The sequence below is a fragment of the Oreochromis aureus genome, linkage group 3 (assembly GCF_013358895.1).
Source record: "Oreochromis aureus strain Israel breed Guangdong linkage group 3, ZZ_aureus, whole genome shotgun sequence".
NCBI classification, from domain to species: Eukaryota; Metazoa; Chordata; class Actinopteri; order Cichliformes; family Cichlidae; genus Oreochromis; species Oreochromis aureus.
Window position 1 is genome coordinate 97,687,888 of NC_052944.1, and position 20,810 is coordinate 97,708,697.

The 20,810-nt window shown below is 46.7% G+C and overlaps 1 pseudogene; it reads left to right on the forward strand.

The window, feature by feature from the left end:
• LOC120434775 overlaps positions 1 to 19,928 on the forward strand; it is a 31,324-nt pseudogene extending 11,396 nt beyond the window's left edge.
• Positions 19,929 to 20,810: the final 882 nt, after the last annotated feature.

Here is a 20,810-nt window from a genome sequence, read left to right on the forward strand (position 1 = left end):
GACTTTTTATCCGAGTTCGCAGAGTTTCTTGCTGACTGTACATCACGGTATGACCAGATCCTTTTACTTGGTGATTTTAATATACACGTCTGCTGCCCGGGGAAGCCCCTGGCTAAGGACTTTCTGGACTTAGTGAACTCTTTTAATTTTGTTCAGTCTGTTAAAGGTGCCACTCAAGAACGTGGTCACACACTGGACTTGGTTTTATCACATGGTTTATCTGTCCATAACGTACTCATCGAGGTTGCGGTGTTCTCTGACCATATGCCTATTTTATGTGATATTGTTCCTTTTAATCCTGTTGTTAAACAGGCTGTACCTGCTCGATGTTATCGTGCTTTTGGCTCAGATACCGCCCAGCGGTTTTCCATATTGTTTGACCAATTTATTTCTTATCCTCCTGAGTTGTCCACCTCAGATGGATTAGTTTCGTATTTGGATTCTGCTTGTAAATCTGTCCTCGACGTTGTCGCTCCTTTTATATTCAGACAATGCAAGCCAAAGGCTAGTCCTTGGCTAACTGATTTTACCAGAGCCACTAGAAAAGAATGTAGAAGATGTGAAAGACGGTGGAAAAAAGATGTCTCTATGGAAGCTCTTAAGACTAGCTGGAAAGTCTATCAGAGAGCAGTAAAGGCTGCCAAGCACTCCTATTTTTCTCAACTTATTGCTGCCAGCTTGCATAACCTTCGTGTTTTATATAACACTATAAATTCTGTAATTAATCCGGAAGGCTATATTCTTTTGCACTCTTCTGCGGTTATGTGCAATAAGTTTCTTAATTATTTTGTGGACAAGGTTGCTAGTTTGAGACCTCCGACTCTACCTACTGCTGACCCAGCCATGCATGGTTCTTGCTCAAGTCTGTTCTCTGCTTTTCTACCAATTGTTTTATCTGACTTAGAGAAACTTGTGTTGAATGCTAAACCGTGTGGCTCTCCTAATGACGTTGTTCCTCCCCGTTTTCTTAAAAAGGTATTTCCTATCATTGGACCACACATTCTGAACATTATTAATACTAGTCTTTTGTCTGGTCAAGTACCTAGGGAATTTAAGCATGCAGTCATACATCCTTTACTTAAGAAACCGGGCTTAGACAGTTCAGTCATATCCAATTTTAGACCCATCTCTAAGCTTCCCTTTCTTAGTAAGATTCTGGAAAGGATTGTTTATACTCAGTTGATGGACTACTTGAATGACTCTAAATTGTCAGAAATCTTTCAGTCCGGCTTTAAGCCATTCCACAGTACGGAGACAGCCCTCGTAAAAGTTATGAATGACATCCTGATAGCCACAGACCATGGTAAATATGCAGTGCTGGTCTTGTTGGACATGACCGCTGCATTTGACACAGTGGATCATGATTTGTTGATCTCCCGCTTACAGCACTGTGTGGGAATTTCTGGTTTGGCTCTTTTGTGGTTAAAGTCCTATCTCTTAAATAGGACCTTTTGTGTTAAGTTGGGGTCGGCTTCATCCTCTGTGGCCCCTCTGCTTTGGGGTGTGCCACAGGGATCCATTCTTGGGCCGTTATTGTTTTCATTGTACCTTTTGCCTCTTGGCGCGATTTTCTGGAAACATGGAGTGCCATTCCATCTATACGCAGATGACTGCCAGCTCTACTTACCCTTTAGTCTTTCTGATAGTCTCCCAACTCGACCTCTGCTTGACTGCCTTACTGATGTCAAAGCATGGATGGCAAAAAACTTTTTAAATTTTAATGATCGGAAGACAGAAGCAATTTTATTTGGCCCAAATCGTTCTTCTCATACTCCGGATGTTGATCTTGCAGCTTTAACTTCCCAACTAAAGAGTTCGATCACAAATCTCGGAGTTAAAATTGATTCTGCATTTACCTTTGATGACCATGTAAACGGGGTGGTAAAATCAGCATTTTATCACCTGAGACGTTTATCAAAGGTTAAGCCCTTTCTTTCCAAGCGTGACTTGGAAAGTGTTATTCATGCCTTTATTACCTCACGTTTAGATTATTGTAATTCTCTTTTAATAGGGGTTGGGCAGGGCACTTTGTCACGCTTGCAATTAGTGCAAAATGCTGCGGCACGATTTTTAACTGGCAGAAGAAAATTTGATCACATCACTCCGATATTGGCCTCTCTACACTGGCTTCCAATTGAATTTAGGATCCGTTTTAAAGTCCTTTTATTGGTTTTTAAATCTCTAAATGGTCTGGCACCTGTTTATTTGGCTGACTTGTTGAAGCCCCACGTCCCCACTCGTTCCCTTCGGTCAGCTGAGCAGTCGCTGCTTTCTGTCCCAAAGTCACGGCGGAAACTTAGAGGAGACCCGGCGTTCTCTGTTGCAGCGCCGATGCTTTGGAATAACCTTCCTCTCCATATTAGACAGGCTACATCAGTGCCAGTTTTTAAGTCTTTATTAAAAACCTATTTTTATTCCTTGGCTTTTAACTCTGTGGGTAACTGATTTTTTTTATTTTTATTTTTTATTCTTTTATTTTTTTATTTCTTTTATTTTTTTATTACAATGTGCATATTAGTATTGTACAGCACTTTGGTCTACCAGGTGTGTTTTTAAAGTGCTATATAAATAAATGATGATGATGATGATGATGATGATGATGATGATGATGAATAAAGAGTGAATATAATCCAGGTGTTGTTACTGAAGAAATAGAAATATTTATTGTTAAATTTTAAACCTGACAGCACAGCAACAGCATGAGGAGAAGAGTGTTTGATCAGGAGTTTGCTCAAGTATCAAGTTCAAATAAATAGTTCAATTTTTTAATATTGCTATTAATTAATAGTTATAGCTGCAATAAATCTGCTGTTAAATCATCATCAGCTTTCAGGTTGCGTTAAAGCACAGATTTCTTTGTGTCATGTGTCATCAGGCAGGTTTTAACAGGCATTATAAGGCACGTGTTATTAAAACACACTGTTATATTTGTATTTTAAACATATTTTTGCTTTTTTCCACATCTCATCTATGGTTTGGTGTTGGTCTTTGAACTTAACGCATGATGTGAATCTGTAATAAACTATGAAAATAAGCAGTATATCAGTTTGTTATCCTGGTATTCAGTCTGTGCTGCTCTCACTCAGAGATCAGAGTTCATGTTCAGTAACCACTCTGACAGCAAGAGGAGGAAAATTGGTTTAACTTAAAAGAGCAAACTGAGCTGTGGATTAAAATAAGAAATATATAAGTGAGTCTCATATCAAACACAGACCAGACCATTAAGTGTAATAAGAAGCAGGTGAAGGTTTAAACAGATGGGGTCAGGGTGCTGTCTCACTGCAGAAGCTTCAGGCTGAATCCTGCTGAGCTCAGAGAGTCAGACTCACCTGTGCACGCTTGGACAGGTAAACACATCAGGACATGAGGAGACTTGGCAAAAGTACAGACATTCAGTACTTAAGTTTAACTACAAATACTACTATTAAAAATACTCCAGTAAAAGTAGAAGTACCGATTCAACTTCTTCACTCAAGTAAAAGAAAAAAGTACTCAGAGTAATAAAGTAAAAGTAGCTCTTTGGAGGACGTTTGTGCAAAGCTATCTGAACTTTGTGCTTTATTAGTATATATGATAAATTAATATCAGTAGATGGAAATACAAACTTTAGTCTACCTTTTTCTATTCTAAATATACTCGATTTGAATCTAAAGAAAACAAAGTAAAATAAAACTATATTTCTATTTTCTGTTGCTACATTGTAGATGGTGACTTTGCCTCTAAACAGGTAAATGTGTACAGTCAGGGGTTCAAGTGGGTTAAGCAGGTGAGGAACCTACAATTGGTTGTGATGTCTCAGTGTGGGGAAAAGAATCAAACTCACAATCATTTCTATTGAAAGCTGCAGTAGATTTTCTTAGTGTACAGGCTTCGATCAGCTGACCTGCTGCTCTTTGTGGATGTACACGACTGAATTCAACCAGATGTGAGCAGATGTTTCATGAGCTGTCCTGGCTGATTTCATCCTCTACCCTGACAGTTTACTGTTTATGCTGTCTGTTTACTAGATGGTATGAAGTTGGTATGAAGGTGCAATTCATTCAGTGAATCTCAGCATCATCAGCTAAAGTTCATATGAATCTCTGCGACACTTGATGTAAGTTAACTGTGACCATGAAACCACAGCCACTGTGAAACCAGTCACACTTTTCTTTACTTTAAATACATCACCTGAAAAGAAAAGAAAATACTCAAGTACAGATACCTGAAACATGTAGTTACTGCCCAACTCTGGAGATAAGAAGGCTTTATTATATTCACATTATGTAAATTAATTAGCTGTTAGAATTGTCATCAGTCACTAAGAATCTATATAATCAATATACACTAATAATGTAACATTACACAGTATTATGAGTTTTGCCTCCTGAGGGTTACAGCTGTGTATGATGTGATCAGTGGGCACAAACTAAGATTTGAAATGTGTTCATCCAAACTTAACATTAAATACACCAACATGAGTCACCTGATACACACCTGTGAATGTATAGTTTTGAGACTCTTCTCTCTGTCAGCTTTCAGTGAGCTCACATTTAGTGTGTGAAGCCAAACATCTCACCTCTGAGGAATGAGAAGGCATCCAGCTTCCTCATAGTTTCTCACCTGTTGGTCTACTTTATGTCAGCATGAAGAAGAATCACACTTATGCATGAAACTTCAAATGACTGAACGTCCTCCTCTTGTGATCTGTGGCCGGCCGGACTTCATTCCACAGATGTGCTTTAACAAAGTGTGAAGCTGAACTCTGAGCTGTGACAGTGTGAGCAGTGTGAGAGTGTCAGTAGATGATCAGCAGAGGAAAGTGAGAGCTGCTGTGAGCTGATGTCCTGAAGGGCTTTTAAAGAGTCTCTGAGTTTGACAGGAACATGAAGATGTTTGTGGTGTTTGTGATCCTCCTGCACGGTAAGTACACCTTCCTCTCTCTGCTCTCATCATCATCTCTCTCTCTTTAATGTGTTGAAGTGCAGCAGGAGGAGATTTCCATCAAACACTGGATTCTCATTCAGATCAAACTAACAATCCAAAGCAGCAACTTTCAAATCACTGGATTCTTCTTGGTGGCTTTCAGATGAGCTCATGTTACAATCAGCTGCTGTGTGTGTGTTGTTGTGTAGCTGAAGCTCTGACTCACATTTCATATGTGACCAAAGGAAACTTGGTGCTGTGTGACACACTTTAGATTCTCTGCTGCTGCTTTGAACTCTTCAAACTAAAGAGCCAAACTGATGATTGACTGTGCAGCTCTGACATGGCACCAAATGTCCCTGTTATCAGCTGCTGGATGGACGTTATCAGAGCTTTTTAGTCCCACACGGATCACCAGGAGCTCCTCCTCTGTCTGCAAACAGGCTCAGCAGCTCTGATCATTCATTGGAGTCAGCACAGAGTGTGGAGACATCTAGTGGTCGTGGAGAGAAGTGCATGTAACATGTGTGTGTTGTGTTAATCAGCATGAGTAGTTAGGGGGACGTGCCTCCCTGTGCCTGATGGGAGTCCTTGTAAGTACCCAGCATGCTGTGCTGTGTGTTTCATTTCTAACACTGGTTTTACTGAAGAGCTTTCTGAGCTTCTTTCATTGATTGTGACCAACATACATGTTTGCTGTGGATCCACATCTGCTCTTACCAGGGGCGATTCTAGGATCAGAGCTTTTAGGGGTGCTGAGCACCCAAAGAGCTGCCCAGTCAGCCAAGATACACTTTACTCTTTACTGCATCCTCCCTGTCCTCATCGTCTGTTGTCTTCGTCTCCGTTATCGGTCATCATAATTTTACCATCTCTGTGCAAGTCTGCAAATGTCTTTATTAAATCATAAGATTCTTAAATTCATCAAGTCTCTCTGTGCCTGGGTCCTCGTCACAAAACATGACATCACTGTTTTGTACATTTTAACACAATTGAATCCCCACATTTGTGAAAGTAAAGCAAAACACTTTTTTGAAAAGTCTGTAACAAAACCATCAAATCTGATGGTTTTGTTTTGTTTTTTTCTTTTGTTTTCTTTTGTTTTGTCCTTGATGACATCGCCGCTTTGAAGGTGAAACATCAGAAACATAATGCCCTCCATGGCTCAGTGATCATAGCAGAGATATAAAAACACAAAGCAGAAGAGCTGAGAGGAACTGGGAGAAGGACAAACAACCTCAGGGTTTTATTTCAGGTAGTAAAACCTCCTGGATCCTGTCTGAGCTCATCTTGGACCAACATTAAACTTCCAGTTTTGATTTTAAAATGTGAAAAGTCTGCTGCTTCTCAGTTAATCCTTCACATGAACAGCAGCAATATTTCTATAAATCTCTCTCCGGTTTGTTCCCCACAGCACAGAAACAGCTCTGATCACATTGATCAATGATTTATTGTTGCTGCTGCTAACTCTGGGCTCTGATCTCTGCTGATTCTTCTGGATCTGATGTTGTCCATCATAATGGCTGAGAGTCAAGGCTTCTCTGCTGAGTCTTGCATATATTCTGCATCCACTGATGCTAACATCTCCAAGGGGAAAGTAGAAGGAAACTAAAACCCTGAAAACTCCAAACATCAATTAAAAAATTCTGATGCAATTATGATAAAGGTAACATAAAGAGAGAGGAGACTTCACATTAGATGGTTAAACTTGATTATTTTTAGATATAAATCAGTGGGAGCACAGACAGGAGGGGTCAGGATCTCCTGAACTCTCACAGACTCAGTTTGACAGTAAATATTTAGTTGTACAGAAGCTGTCTCATCAGAGGTCACAATGTTTTTATTTTACTCTCTGATCCATTCACTAAAGTCAAAAACATAATTTCCACCTAGAGTCAAAGTGTTACTGCAGCAATATGACAGCATCATTACTGAGAACATGGATGTTGATCATGAAGAGTGAGATCTTTGTGAACATTAATGAATATGTAACCATGGTAACAGCGATGATAACCATTAATTACTGTGTGGTTAAACTTCCTGTCAGACACACGCTGTTTTCTCTGCCTCTGGTCTGTTTAAAGGACCAGTTCATCCAGATTAACCACAGCTGACTGTATCCTGAACACTGGCAGGCTTCAAATCGCCCACAGAGACGCTTTTATGTGTGTCCTTGTTTTACTGCTTAACTTTACTTGACCACAGAGAGCAGCAACAAAATAATGTAAAAGAGCGTGACAGCGTGGGCTGGGTTTATTCTGTCCTCTTTAATGTTTTCAGTTCAGGTCCAATAACATCTAAGAACAGAGGATCTCATTTATATTTGAGGACTTCGGGTAGCTGATGTTTTATATCAGCACAGATTTTTATGGACTCTAAACTCTGAGAGGTCTCTGAGTGAACTGATGCAGAGTTCATGTTTAGACTCACACGCAGCTGATTCATGGTTCTGTCTCTCTGTCCTCAGTTTCCCAGCATGCCTCAGCTCTGGAGGTGTATGAGGGGGTGGAGTCTGTCCTGCTGACCTGCAAGGACACTTCTGTACCGTCTTTGCCCACTCTGGTGTGGGCTCGCCACAACCTCGATCCTCCAATCGTCCACGAGCGTAATGATGCAGGAGATGAACTGAGAGACCAAAACCAGCGTTATAGGAGAAGAACATCCATGAAGACGGATTCTCTGAGGACCGGAGACTTCAGCCTCACTCTGAGGAACCCCATCATCTCTGATAGCGGCAACTACACCTGCACCATCACTGCATCTGGAAACACAATGACACTGACTACAGTAGAGCTGCAGGTCAAAGGTCAGCAACAAACTAAAACACTTGCTGTACAATCAGGTATGAGGCCAGAGGTCATTGTTGAAGATACAGATCAGAGGTCAGAGGTTAATCAGGCTTCTCAGCAAACAGCAGGGACAGAAACAGGAACTCTGGAAAGAGCAGAGGAGGGAGCGTATACATGTTAGCTGCTGCACATGAAGCAGAAAACCTTTGTGTCGCCTTTGTTGTAGCTGTGTTTGTGTCTCTGTCTCCTCACAGTGTCCCACCAAGTCCTCACCCTGGAGGTGTACGAGGGGGCGGAGTCAGTCCAGCTGCCCTGTCAGATCCCGTTTGTATCTGGACCCACCACAGTGGTGTGGAGCCGCCATGACCTAAAACCTCCAACCGTCCACCAGCGTCAGCAGGAAGAGGACGAGCTGACAGATCAAAACCAGCATTACAGAGACCGAACATCCATGAAGACTGACGCTCTGCAGACTGGAGACTTCAGCCTCACTCTGAGGAAACCCCACATCTTTGACAGCGGCAACTACACCTGCACCATCAGAGTGACGGGAGAAGAACCCAGACTGACAGATGTTCACCTGCAGGTCAAAGGTCAGCAGCAAACTCCAAACTTTAATATATTAGACCTCACTACGTTAGTCTGCCTTAAGCTACAGCTCATGTTTTCAGACAGAAAACTTTGTAAAACAGAAAAATCGGAATTTATTTGTTGAACTCTAAAAATCAAACAGTCGTTTAACACAGAGTGAAGATGAGAGCCGTTATACACGTGTAAAGATCTTACAGTATTAGCACAAATACCAACAGCCAGATGATCCCCTCTGAGCAGAACTCAACTTTAATATGATGAAATCTTCAACAGAACCAAGATCAGGGAGGCAGAGCCACCTGCTTAGACTGGAAGAGGCTGAAAGAGAAAAGAACAATCTTGATGGATCTTGATAGGCTCATGGATGAATCCTAAAGTGACAAAGGGCACCACTTAGAGTCAGACACCAACAAGGTGGAGGTGTTTATGCTGCTATTATCATGGATAAGCTAGTTGGGTCATTTCATGTTGAAGATGGACTTAAAATAAATATTCAAACTTGCTAAAGGATACTTTCTTCAAGCAATAGTACAGAACAAAAGTCAGCCGCATTCAAGAAGGCCTCTGTTTTTATACAGGACAGTGCACCATCACATGTGTCCAAGTACTCCAGCGTTTGGCTAGTCAGCTATAGTCCCAAAGCTGACAGAATAATGACCTAAATTAAATCCTACTGAGAACTGGTGGACCCTTCTGAAGGGTGAGATTTACAGAGAGGGAAGATAGTACGCCTCTTCAAACAGCACTTGGGAGCTGTGGCTGCTGCTGCACAAACAATTGATGGTCAACAGATCAGGAAATTGACTGACTTCATGCATGAAAGGCTGATGGCAGTCCTTGAAAAGAAAGGTGGCTAAATGGATACTAAATGTGATTGCAGCCATTCCTGAACTCTCTGTGAATGGTACTCATGACCATTGATCAGTGGTTGTTGATCAATGGTCATGAGAGATTGCATAATTAAGATGAAGGAACTGACCTCCCAGCCCATTGTTCCTTCAGTGGGCTGGTTTCAGTCATTATGCAATGACATTATACAATGTGCTGTTTATATTGGGGAAACCTGCAGTCAGCTGAGACTGAAGAAGTGACTTGGATGAGTGATGAAACGTTTCTCCCACTGAAAAGGCTGCGTCCAGATGAACAGATTCAACTTTTGGAGATTTTATTTATTGAGTTTTTCCTTTTGTTGCCTGATGATTGTGCACACATCTATGTGTGTGTCCCTTGAGATTCAGACTTACATTTCCTTTGTTTATTATTCAGGTTTCGGGCTTATTAACAATTTGGATTGACTGATTTGATCCATAGTAAAAATTAATCCCCCAAAATACAACTTGCCTAGTAATTGTGCATGTGTTATTCGTCGTCAAAAAGGAAAGTTTCAAGCCTAATCTTGAAAGTAGAGATAGTGTCAGTCTCCCGAATCCAAACTGGAAGCTGGTTCCACAGAAGAGGGGCCTGAAAACTGAAGGCTCTGCCTCCCATTCTACTTTTAAATACTCTAGGAACAACAAGTAGGCCTGCAGAGCGTGAGCGAAGTGCTCTAATAGGGTGATATGGCACTACAAGGTCATTAAGATAAGATGGGGCCTGATTTTTTAAGACCTTTTATGTGAGGAGCAGGATTTTGAATTCTGTCTTATGTCTTTTAAGCTTTGGTCACACTGGAGTGAAAATAGGACTCCTGTGATTAGGAGAAATAAAAAATCCTCTGTTATAATGAAGTCTCAATTTCTCCTTTTTTCAGTCTGATGCTGTGTTGATTCTTCTTTTAGTTTGTTGGTACTGATATTTTAAGATGGTAACCAATCAGCCTGTTGACTTAATTCTTTAACCAGTAGAAACCATTGGATGAGCTCAGCAGCAGATCTGATAGAACTTTCAATTCAATTTTATTTCTATAACACCAAATCACAACAACAGTCAAATCAAGGTGCATTATATTGAAAGGTATAGACTCTACAATAGTACTGAGGAAGAACCCAACAATCAGGTGACCCCCTATGAGCAAGCACTTTGTAATAGTGGGAAGGAAAAACTCCCTTTTAGCAGGAAGAAACCTCCGGCAGAACCAGGCTAGGGAGAGGCGGCTATCTGCTCTGACCGGTTGGGGAGAGAGAAGGAAGACAGGATAAAAGACATGATGTGGACCTCAGACTGATTCTTTATTTTGGACCACTTTAGTCGTGCTCGTGTAAACCTCATCGTGTTGTTGGTTTCTTACAGAGCCGTATGTTTTTCCTGCTGAGGCCTGGATCCTCCTGGCTGTCTTGATTACTGCTGTACTCGTGGGTCTTGGAGTATATCTTTGGAAATTACTCAAAAAAGGTATGTTGTGTGTGAGTGTGTACACAAGTCTAAACTTCAGTCGTAAACAAAGTTTCCAGTGAGAAATCATTCAAGTCTGTGTTTCACTGTATTCCTCTGTGTAACGCTGTGAGCTTCTTCCAGTGACCACTGTGATAATAATCAGGTCATTCAGGCTGATGTTTTGACATTTCATATCAGCTGAATATGTTCAACCTTAAAATAAATTTGCTATCAAGTCAAAATTACTGCAGTGTAATAAAAGCTACATTCAGCTGCTCCCAAATCACAAGGGGTCACAGCAGGGAGGCCCACGTGTTGGATACTGATTTGATGTTGGATACTGGATAAGGGGGTGTATGATATGGTAATGGTATTTTTGAAATGTTTGTATGTAAATATCTGATACAATATGTTACAGATTTACAGATTAAGAAACAATACCACTAACATATACAAGGATTAAGAGAGGTGGTCATAAGTAAATAAATATCAGAACATTGACAGGAATATTACAGCAGTGTTTACATTGTGTTAGATGGAGGAGTTGTACAGGGAGATGGCCACGGGCAGGAATGATTTTCTATGTTGTTCAGTGGTGCTTTTTGGTAATCTCAGTCTCTCACTGAACGTGCTCCTATGGCTATCCAGCATGTCATGGAGTGGGTGGGAGGTGTTATCCAACATTGTCTTTATCTTGGACAAAATCCGCCTCTGTTCTTGTCAGGGTTTCTGGGTCGTTGACCCAGTATTTTCAGTTCGTCCTCATTGTTTATCTTCTGCCTGTTTCACTTCCTGTTTTATTGTGTTAACCTTGGTCCATGTGCATTATGTTCAGTCCTCTTCCCATTTATCGCTAGTTCATTATGTTCAGCTGTGTACTCACCAGTTTCTAATCACCCCTCACTCAGCCTGTGTATTTATGTTCCTCAGTTCAACCAGTCCAGTGTCGTGTCATTGATGTTCCTGTGATGTTATGTTGTTGTTTACGCCTGCGTTCAGTCAGCCAGCCATTCAGCCTTTCAGCCAGCCATTCAGCCTTTCAGTCAGCCCTTCAGTCATTCAGTCAGTCGTCCAGCCAGCCAGCCAGCCAGCCGTTTCCTACCTCTGTTCTGTTTGTTCACTCCATCGGCAATAAATACCAACCTTCACCTACCTACCTGTGAGTCCAGCATTTGGGTCCTCCTTCCCTCATCCACAACACAGATCCTGACAGAATGACACGACCCCGCGTTGTGGACCCAGCGGACTCGGACCTTTTCGAGCGGCAGGAGGCAGCGCTCTCCATTTGGACGGAGAAGCTCAAGGGAAACAGCGGCTCTTCGCGGAGCAAGAGCACATCTTCGAGGGAACTCGCCTGGCTCTGGGCGGGCCTCGGAGACGCCGCGTTCCCCACCTGCTGCCTCACCTGCACCGGAGCACTCGCCGCGGAGAGTGGACGTTTCACGCCGCGCTGCGGCCGTTCCCTCTCTCGCGGGTCCGCTCCTCGCTCACACGCCATCTGCCTCACTCACCGGCTCTTCCACTTCGCCACGGCACAGCGGCTACGCCTCCCACCTCGGCTCAACGGAGGCTACCGCGCCAGAGGCTCATCTGTTTACCCGCCCGCTTCCTCTTCCCAGAGAAAGCGGCGTTCACGCCGTCATAAAACGGACTATTCCCAGCAACTCCCGGCGGTGAGTCCCAGTGACTGTTTGCCACTTTCCTCATTTGATCCGTCACATAAAGTAAATAATAGACTCATCTCCGATCCATGGGAACTTCCCTTTTAGACGATGACGTGGACTGGGAAGACTTTTTCTGCTCTGCTTCCCCAAAGACAGCTCAGTTAAAGACTGTAAATAGTGGTGGCAGAAGGACCAGACTTAATCCCGATAGACATGTCAATATCACTCACCCTGTTGTTATTTCCACTCCTATCAGCCAGCCTACACCCACACCTGTGCCAGCACCCAGGAGGAGGGCAGCTGCGACCCAGCCTACCTCCACACCCGCTCCTGGTTCTCGGGTGGGGTGACTGGTGTCCAGCCACCTCCCGTGCCTGTCCCAGCGCCTAGGCTGAAGGCAGCTAGAACCCAGCCTGACCTCCCTAGAGTCTCGGAAGAGCTAGCCTCTCCATCTACTACTTCACCTCTTCATCCACCTCCTGATCCAGCCTTTCACGCCCTCGCATTATCACTGGTTAAGCTAGCTGAGGTTTCTCCTGCTCAGGCACCAGCGTTACTAGCCCAGGCTATAGCTTTATCTCCCTCACTAGCACAGTCTATAGCTCAGCCACCAGCCACACCAACCACAGCTCCGTCGTCAGCCTCACCCACCTCTATTCATCCCTTAGCATCCCCACTCCAGTCAGTTCACTCACCGGCTGTTCAGCTTCCAGCCCAGTCAGTCCACTCACCTGCTGTTCAGCTTCTAGCCCAGTCAGTCCACTCACCTGCTGTTCAGCTTCTAGCCCAGTCAGTCCACTCACCTGCTGTTCATCTCCCGGTCCAGCCAGTTCACTCCCCTGTAGTTCAGTCACCTGCTCTCGTCCAGTCTCCTGTAGCTCAGTCACCTGCTCTCGTCCAGTCTCCTGTAGCTCAGTCACCTGCTCTCGTCCAGTCACCTGTAGCTCAGTCGCCTGCTCCACTCCAGTCAGTAGTACAGCCTGCTCCACTCCAGTCAGCCCCTGTAGCTCAGTCTGTAGTCCAGTCCTCTCCAGTCCAGTCTGTAGTCCAGTCCTCTCCAGCCCAGTCTGTAGTCCAGTCCTCTCCAGCCCAGTCTGTAGTCCAGTCCTCTCCAGCCCAGTCTGTAGTCCAGTCCTCTCCAGCCCAGTCTGTAGTCCAGTCCTCTCCTGTCCTCCAGTCCTCTCCTGTAGTCCAGTCTCCTTCTGTCCTCCAGTCCTCTCCTGTAGTTCAGTCTCCTTCTGTCCTCCAGTCCTCTCCTGTAGTTCAGTCTCCTTCTGTCCTCCAGTCCTCTCCTGTAGTTCAGTCTCCTTCTGTCCTCCAGTCCTCTCCTGTAGTTCAGTCTCCTCCTGTCCTCCAGTCCCCCGTTCTCCAGTCGCCTCCTGTCCAGTCAGTCCAGTCGCCCCCCGTAGCTCAGTGCCCTGCTCCCCGGTTGCCTGCTGTCACCCAGTCACCTGTCCTCCAGCCTGTCCAGTCAGTTCAGTCTGTCGTCCAGCATCCTGTTATTCAGTCATCCGTTCTCTCACCGTCTGTAGTCCACTCTCCTGTTCAGTCCCCAGACCAGCAGCCACAGCATCCAGAGCCAGCTGTGAGCTCTCCCGCACCTCAGCCAGGGGTTTCCGCACCCGCTGGCCCGGCCGCACCTCAGCCAGGGGTTTCGCACCCGCTGGCCCGGCCGCACCTCAGCCAGGGGTTTCCGCACCCGCTGGCCCGCCGCACCTCAGCCAGGGGTTTCGCACCCGCTGGCCCGGCCGCACCTCAGCCAGGGGTTTCCGCACCCGCTGGCCCGGCCGCACCTCAGCCAGGGGTTTCCGCACCCGCTGGCCCGGCCGCACCTCAGCCAGGGGTTTCGCACCCGCTGGCCCGGCCGCACCTCAGCCAGGGGTTTCCGCACCCGCTGGCCCGGCCGCACCTCAGCCAGGGGTTTCCGCGCCTCCTGGCCCTGCCTGTCTCCAGCCAGAGGCTTCCGCGCCTCCTGGCCCGGCCTGTCTCCAGCCAGAGGCTTCCGCGCCTCCTGGCCCTGCCTGTCTCCAGCCAGAGGCTTCCGCGCCTCCTGGCCCTGCCTGTCTCCAGCCAGAGGCTTCCGCGCCTCCTGGCCCTGCCTGTCTCCAGCCAGAGGCTTCCGCGCCTCCTGGCCCTGCCTGTCTCCAGCCAGAGGCTTCCGCGCCTCCTGGCCCTGCCTGTCTCCAGCCAGAGGCTTCCGCGCCTCCTGGCCCTGCCTGTCTCCAGCCAGAGGCTTCCGCGCCTCCTGGCCCTGCCTGTCTCCAGCCAGAGGCTTCCGCGCCTCCTGGCCCTGCCTGTCTCCAGCCAGAGGCTTCCGCGCCTCCTGGCCCTGCCTGTCTCCAGCCAGAGGCTTCCGCGCCTCCTGGCCCTGCCTGTCTCCAGCCAGAGGCTTCCGCGCCTCCTGGCCCTGCCTGTCTCCAGCCAGAGGCTTCCGCGCCTCCTGGCCCTGCCTGTCTCCAGCCAGAGGCTTCCGCGCCTCCTGGCCCTGCAGGTGTAGCTTCACCTTCTGCCTCGCCTGGCCCGCCGCGCGGCCTCAGCCTCACCTTCTGCCTCGCCTGGCCCGGCCGCGGCCTCAGCCTCACCTTCTGCCTCGCCTGGCTCGGCCTCGGCTTCTGCTCCGCCTGGTCCAGACTCAGCTTCGCCTGGTCCTGCGGCTGCCACGCCGCCCGAGCTTGCACCTTGGAACCGCTGGCCACTTTCCAGGCCAACAGCTGGACGTCATCGCCAGCGTGGTCGACCACCGGACCTCCTCAGTGGCCGCCGCCGTCTTCCTCGCGGCCGCCCACCGGACCTCCTCCTCAGTGGCCGCCGCCCCGTCTTCCTCGCGCCGCCCACCGGATCACCTCCTCAGTGGCCGCCGCCGTCTTCCTCGCGGCCGCCCACCGGATCACCTCCTCAGTGGCCGCCGCCGTCTTCCTCGCGGCCGCCCACCGGATCACCTCCTCAGTGGCCGCCGCCGTCTTCCTCGCGGCCGCCCACCGGATCACCTCCTCAGCGGCCGCCGCCGTCTTCCTCGCGCCGCCCACGGATCACCTCCTCAGCGGCCGCCGCCGCTTCCTCGCGCCGCCCACCGGACCAGCTCAGCGGCCGCCGCCGCCGCCTTCCTCGCGCCGCCCACCGGACCGACTTCAGCGCCGCCGCCTTCGCGTGGCCGCCCACCGGACCGACTTCAGCGTCGCCGCCGCCTTCCTCGTGGCCGCCCACCTGAACTGTCCGGGCTCAGCCACTGGCCGCGTGGCCGCCCACCTGAACTGTTTTTGTTTCGGACTTCGTCCCTCCGTCCTGGGCCCCCTCCGCCCTCCCTGTTCTGGTTTTTCGTTCTTTTGGCCGTCGGGTGCCGGCCTTTGACGGGGGGGGTACTGTCAGGGTTTCTGGGTCGTTGACCCAGTATTTTCAGTTCGTCCTCATTGTTTATCTTCTGCCTGTTTCACTTCCTGTTTTATTGTGTTAACCTTGGTCCATGTGCATTATGTTCAGTCCTCTTCCCATTTATCGCTAGTTCATTATGTTCAGCTGTGTACTCACCAGTTTCTAATCACCCCTCACTCAGCCTGTGTATTTATGTTCCTCAGTTCAACCAGTCCAGTGTCGTGTCATTGATGTTCCTGTGATGTTATGTTGTTGTTTACGCCTGCGTTCAGTCAGCCAGCCATTCAGCCTTTCAGCCAGCCATTCAGCCTTTCAGTCAGCCCTTCAGTCATTCAGTCAGTCGTCCAGCCAGCCAGCCAGCCAGCCGTTTCCTACCTCTGTTCTGTTTGTTCACTCCATCGGCAATAAATACCAACCTTCACCTACCTACCTGTGAGTCCAGCATTTGGGTCCTCCTTCCCTCATCCACAACACAGATCCTGACAGTTCTTAAATTCAGTCCAATATTGATCATTTCTGCTCAGAGTCCAATCATCTCTGGAAACTTGCCACTGTGGTGAAATAGCCTACTCAAATATGCACAATTTGTGCTCCTGTACTTAAAAAAAATAAAACAGCTTTACACCTTAAGACACACCACTAAAAGATCCCAAAAAATATTTTTTTAATTTTATTATAATCTTCTGTTTTCATTCAGTTTTTAACACTGGTTAACATGATTCTACTTTGACATTGAGTATTTGAACAGCTCATGTTGTGCTTTGTCGTCCTCTCAGTCCCTCAGGTGGAGGTGGATTCAGGGGTGGAGTCTGTCCAGCTGATCTGTAAAGCCAAAGTTCACCTGCCTGAAGATGCTGAGGTGGGGTGGAGGGACAGTTCACACAGGAGGGTCCACATCTATAAGAACGGCTCTGACCAGCCTGAAGAACAGCATCAGGTTTACAGAGACCGAACGACAATTAATGAAGAGCTGCTGAACACTGAAGACCTCAGTCTGACCCTGAAACACCCCACAGAGAGAGACACAAACACCTACACCTGCACCATCAACAGCAGGGAGGGAAAAGTCCTGATGAAGAGAAAGGTGGAGCTGAAAGTCAGAGGTCAGTGCTGTACAACTGAATAGAAGACATAATAAGGCACATTTTTGAAAATGTTTCCACTTTTATAAAAGTCAGAACCCAGTTTTAAACATAAATGATCAAACATCTGAATTTTCTGTTAAAACCAGTGAAGCTTAAAATGGAAGACAAACGTGAGCAGTGTTGGGAAGGTTAAAATGTATTCCACTACAGATTACAGAATACATGCCCCAAAACGTATTTTGTAACGTATTCCATTACGTTACTCAATGAGAGTAACGTATTCTGAATAGTTTTTATCACTTAATATATTATCATTCTTTTTACAACTACATAAATGTACGATTGCTGTGTGATTTATTACCATTACTGAAGGTTACTCACCATACCAATACCAATACAAACTAGATTTTTAAAATCTTATCTACTTGAGCCCCACGCCCCAGTACCAGGGGCAAAAAGGAGGAGATCACTGTTGGGTCTAAACCTAGACCCCGCTGATCTAGGGACTTTTTCCCATGAAGGAAAAAACAAGGCAACAGCGGTCGATCAATTTACTTGTGCAAGGGAGGCCTCGTCGGTATCTCAGGAACGCACTTCGAATACTACCACAAAATGACCCCAACTCCTCCTCTCACTGCCTTTTATTGGAAAAACAGTTACAACACACAATAGTTTACACAAGCACCTCCCATCGTAAAACCCCCCTTGGTTACAAAGACAAGGCACTGTGTGTGTGTGTGTGTGTGTGTGTGTGTGTGTGTGTGTGTGTGTGTGTGTGCGTTTGTTTTTCTATCCTCCTGGGGTCCATGACCTGAGATATCAGTCACGCCGTGGGGACCAATTTTTCCCGTGGGGACCGAGCCCTGGTCCCCACGGGCACAACCATTGCATTCAATAGAAAACAGGCTGCTGATATGCCTGGTGAAGTTTTTTTCAAAAAAAAAAAATGGTCCCCACAGATTCAATTTTCACAACTTTGTGTATACCCTAGTGACCATGGGTGGTATTGCAGTGTGTGAATTTGCATCCGTGGGGACATTTTCCGGACAGTGTGTATAACTGTGTATCCCAGTGGTCTAAGATGGTATTGCAGTGTGTAAACTTGCATCTATTGGATCCCTTTTCTGACAAAGTATGAAAGTATTTATAAGATACCACTTTGTTCCTTTATTATTAGTATTAGAGCCTGCCCACTTTAATGTGACCAGACTTCTATTTTATTTAATTATTTGTACCACAGTTACTAAGGGAGCTCATTTACTTATTATACTTCATTTTCTTAAGATTTTTACACAACTGATATCATTTAAGGAGACAAAATATCAAATCATTAAAGTATATAATACTTATTATTTTTAAATGAATAAATGGTCAACTTATGAAACAATAAAACTGGGATAAATAAGCATTTTCAGCCAAAATACTGATGACAAATTAGAAACAAATTCAGGAAACGCATCACTGTATTATGCAAAGTCAACCCACATTGTTCAAATTGTTTACTGCAGTTTGAATAATGCCAACCATTTTGAGATTCAAGCACAACAGCAACTACATCCTCTAAATTAGAGTATAAGCAAATAAAAAAGTGATATAGAAGTTAAATCCACTCACCATTGACGTCAAATAATCTTTAACTTTTCAATTAAACACCAACAAAAACAGTCCACTTGTATTCCCAAAATTTTAGACGATCCGTTTTGTAAAAATAAATAAATAAATAAAATATTTTGAACACAGATTGCCATAGCACCTAGCAATATGCTAGCTTTGCATAGTTTCAAATTCTATCTCTGTAATACAAAACAGAGACGTGTGGGTGACCCAGCCATTTCAGCAATGAGTGCCCCACTTATGGAGGTTGGCCAGGTGGTCTGGGTCACTGGTACTCTGACACATTTTCTGGTCCTGGAGCGACATGCAGCATTATGGTCAGAATACCTGGCGATCCAGCCTGAGCATTGGTAGATTACAGCGGCAGGCAGTCCCTAACTCACCAGAACCTGCGTCTGTTACTGTCCTGGGCCTGTGGCCCAGTGTTTGATTTTGTATTATGCTTTATTAGTCTGTTTTCCTTTTGGTTCATGGTTCGTGACTATTGGGGTTTTGGTTTCTTTTCTCTTGTTCTTCTGGGATTGTGAATTCTAGCTTGTAGGTTTAGTTCCGCCCTTGTGTTTATTCTCTTGTTCCCCAGTCATGTCTCATGTCTCTCAGGTCCCTGTATTCTGTGTTCCCTCTGTTCTCTGTTGGTGTTGTACCTCTGAGTTCTGTCCGTGGATTTACTGCTTTATTTTGAAGGTCCATGACTTATGTCAGTGTTTGTAGTTTTCCTTCCTCCATCTTGTTAAGTCTAATTTCTCCTGGCTGTTTTCCCACATGTTCGAGGCTCTATTTTGAACTGTTTTGCATGGGCAGCCCAGGCAAGGAGGACTCAGCCACACTTCTAGAAATGCTCACTGCTTGGTCTGTTCAGTCACTAGCTCAGTCAGTTGCTCAACCAACTGATCCGCTTCTACCACAACTACCACTTCGGCCTGTAGCCCAGTTAGCCGCCCGGCCTGTAGCTCCATTTTCACCTCAACCATTACTTCAGTCATTATCACAGTATCCTGCTCAGTGACCCTCAGTTCAGTCTCCTGCTCAGTCTCCTGCTCACTCATCTCTAGCTCAGTCTGTTATTCAGCCTCCTGTGTTGCCGCTAGCTCAGTCTCCTGTGTTGCCGCTAGCTCCACTTAGCACAGCCTGTACCTCTGCTATTAGCACAGCCTGCACCTCAGCCATTTCTTTTATCATCAGTCCAGTCTGCAGATCAGCCTTTAGTTTAACTGCCTGTTCAGTCTGTCGCTCAGCCCCTAGCTCACTCACCTTTAGCTCAGCTGTCATTCCACTCATTGGTTCAATGACTCATCCCTACGCAGGGAACACACGTCATGAATACTTATGCTGGTTCTCAAAATCTGGCGATGTTAGAGACAGTAGCTCCCTCCAGGGCCTCCCCAGAGGCTGACTGTCAGCCACCAGCCGACTCTAGATCCCTGGACGCTAAGACGCCAGTGCCAGTTACCTCACCTGGGAACTCCACTGAGCAGTCTCAGCCGTCATCACCCGCTGAGAGCTCCAGCGAGTTCACCCATCTGCCTCCATCCTCTGCTGGGTGTATTAGTGAACACTTTCAGCACTCTGAGGACTGCATCCCGCTGTCGCTGCCTTAGCCAAGCCAATGTGCTGCTCAGCTCCAGCCAGTGTCAACACTGCTAGAGGTCCCCTGTGCCTGCTGGTTCTGCATCTGTTCCCGCTGGAGGGTCCGAGGGATCCATCCAGCCTGCAGCGCCACCTACTCCATCATTTGTGGCTGCCACGCTGTCGTCTGGTCCTGCCTCGTCTGGTCCTGGTCCTGCCACACCGCTACCTCGTCCACGTCCGGCTCAGCCTGCTCGACCTTGTCCGTGTGTGGTTTGGTGTCAGCGGCCACCTTCCAGGTCGCTGACTGGACTCCGTCGCCGCCGACGCGGTGGGCATCCTGAAATGCTCCGATGCTGCCGCCGCTGCCTTCGCGCGGTTGGCCTTCAGATCGCCTACATTGCCACCGCTGCCTTCTGCACGGCCGGCCTCCAGAACTACTTGGTTTCTGTTGCTGGCCTCCTGGTCGGCCCCCTGAACTTAAGTACCTTGGACCCTGGTGCCATCGACCTCTGGGTTGGCCCCCGGAGTTACCGTCTTGTATTATTGAGCCACTGGCCTCCTGATCGCCCACTGAGCTTTGTTTTTGGACTCTGTGGTTTTGGTTTTCCCAGCTCATCTGTTTAGTTTTGGACTCCTCTTGCCGGGATTTTGCTTTGTTGGACTCCAAAGTTTCTGCTGGTTTTCTGGTTTCTGTATTGGAGAGGAGTGTCACCCAGGGTCAGATTCGTCGACAGAGGATCGAACTTCTGGGAATCCTGTTCGCAGCCGGTCACCATGCTGTCGCTGGAAAACTACTGAAGACCCTGATGTGGTCCCCCAGCCACCAAGGTTTATCCCAAAAAGAACCCCTGGTGTACAGCCACCTCTAAATTCTGGAAATCCATCAGCAGGTGAAATGTGCTCATCTCCTT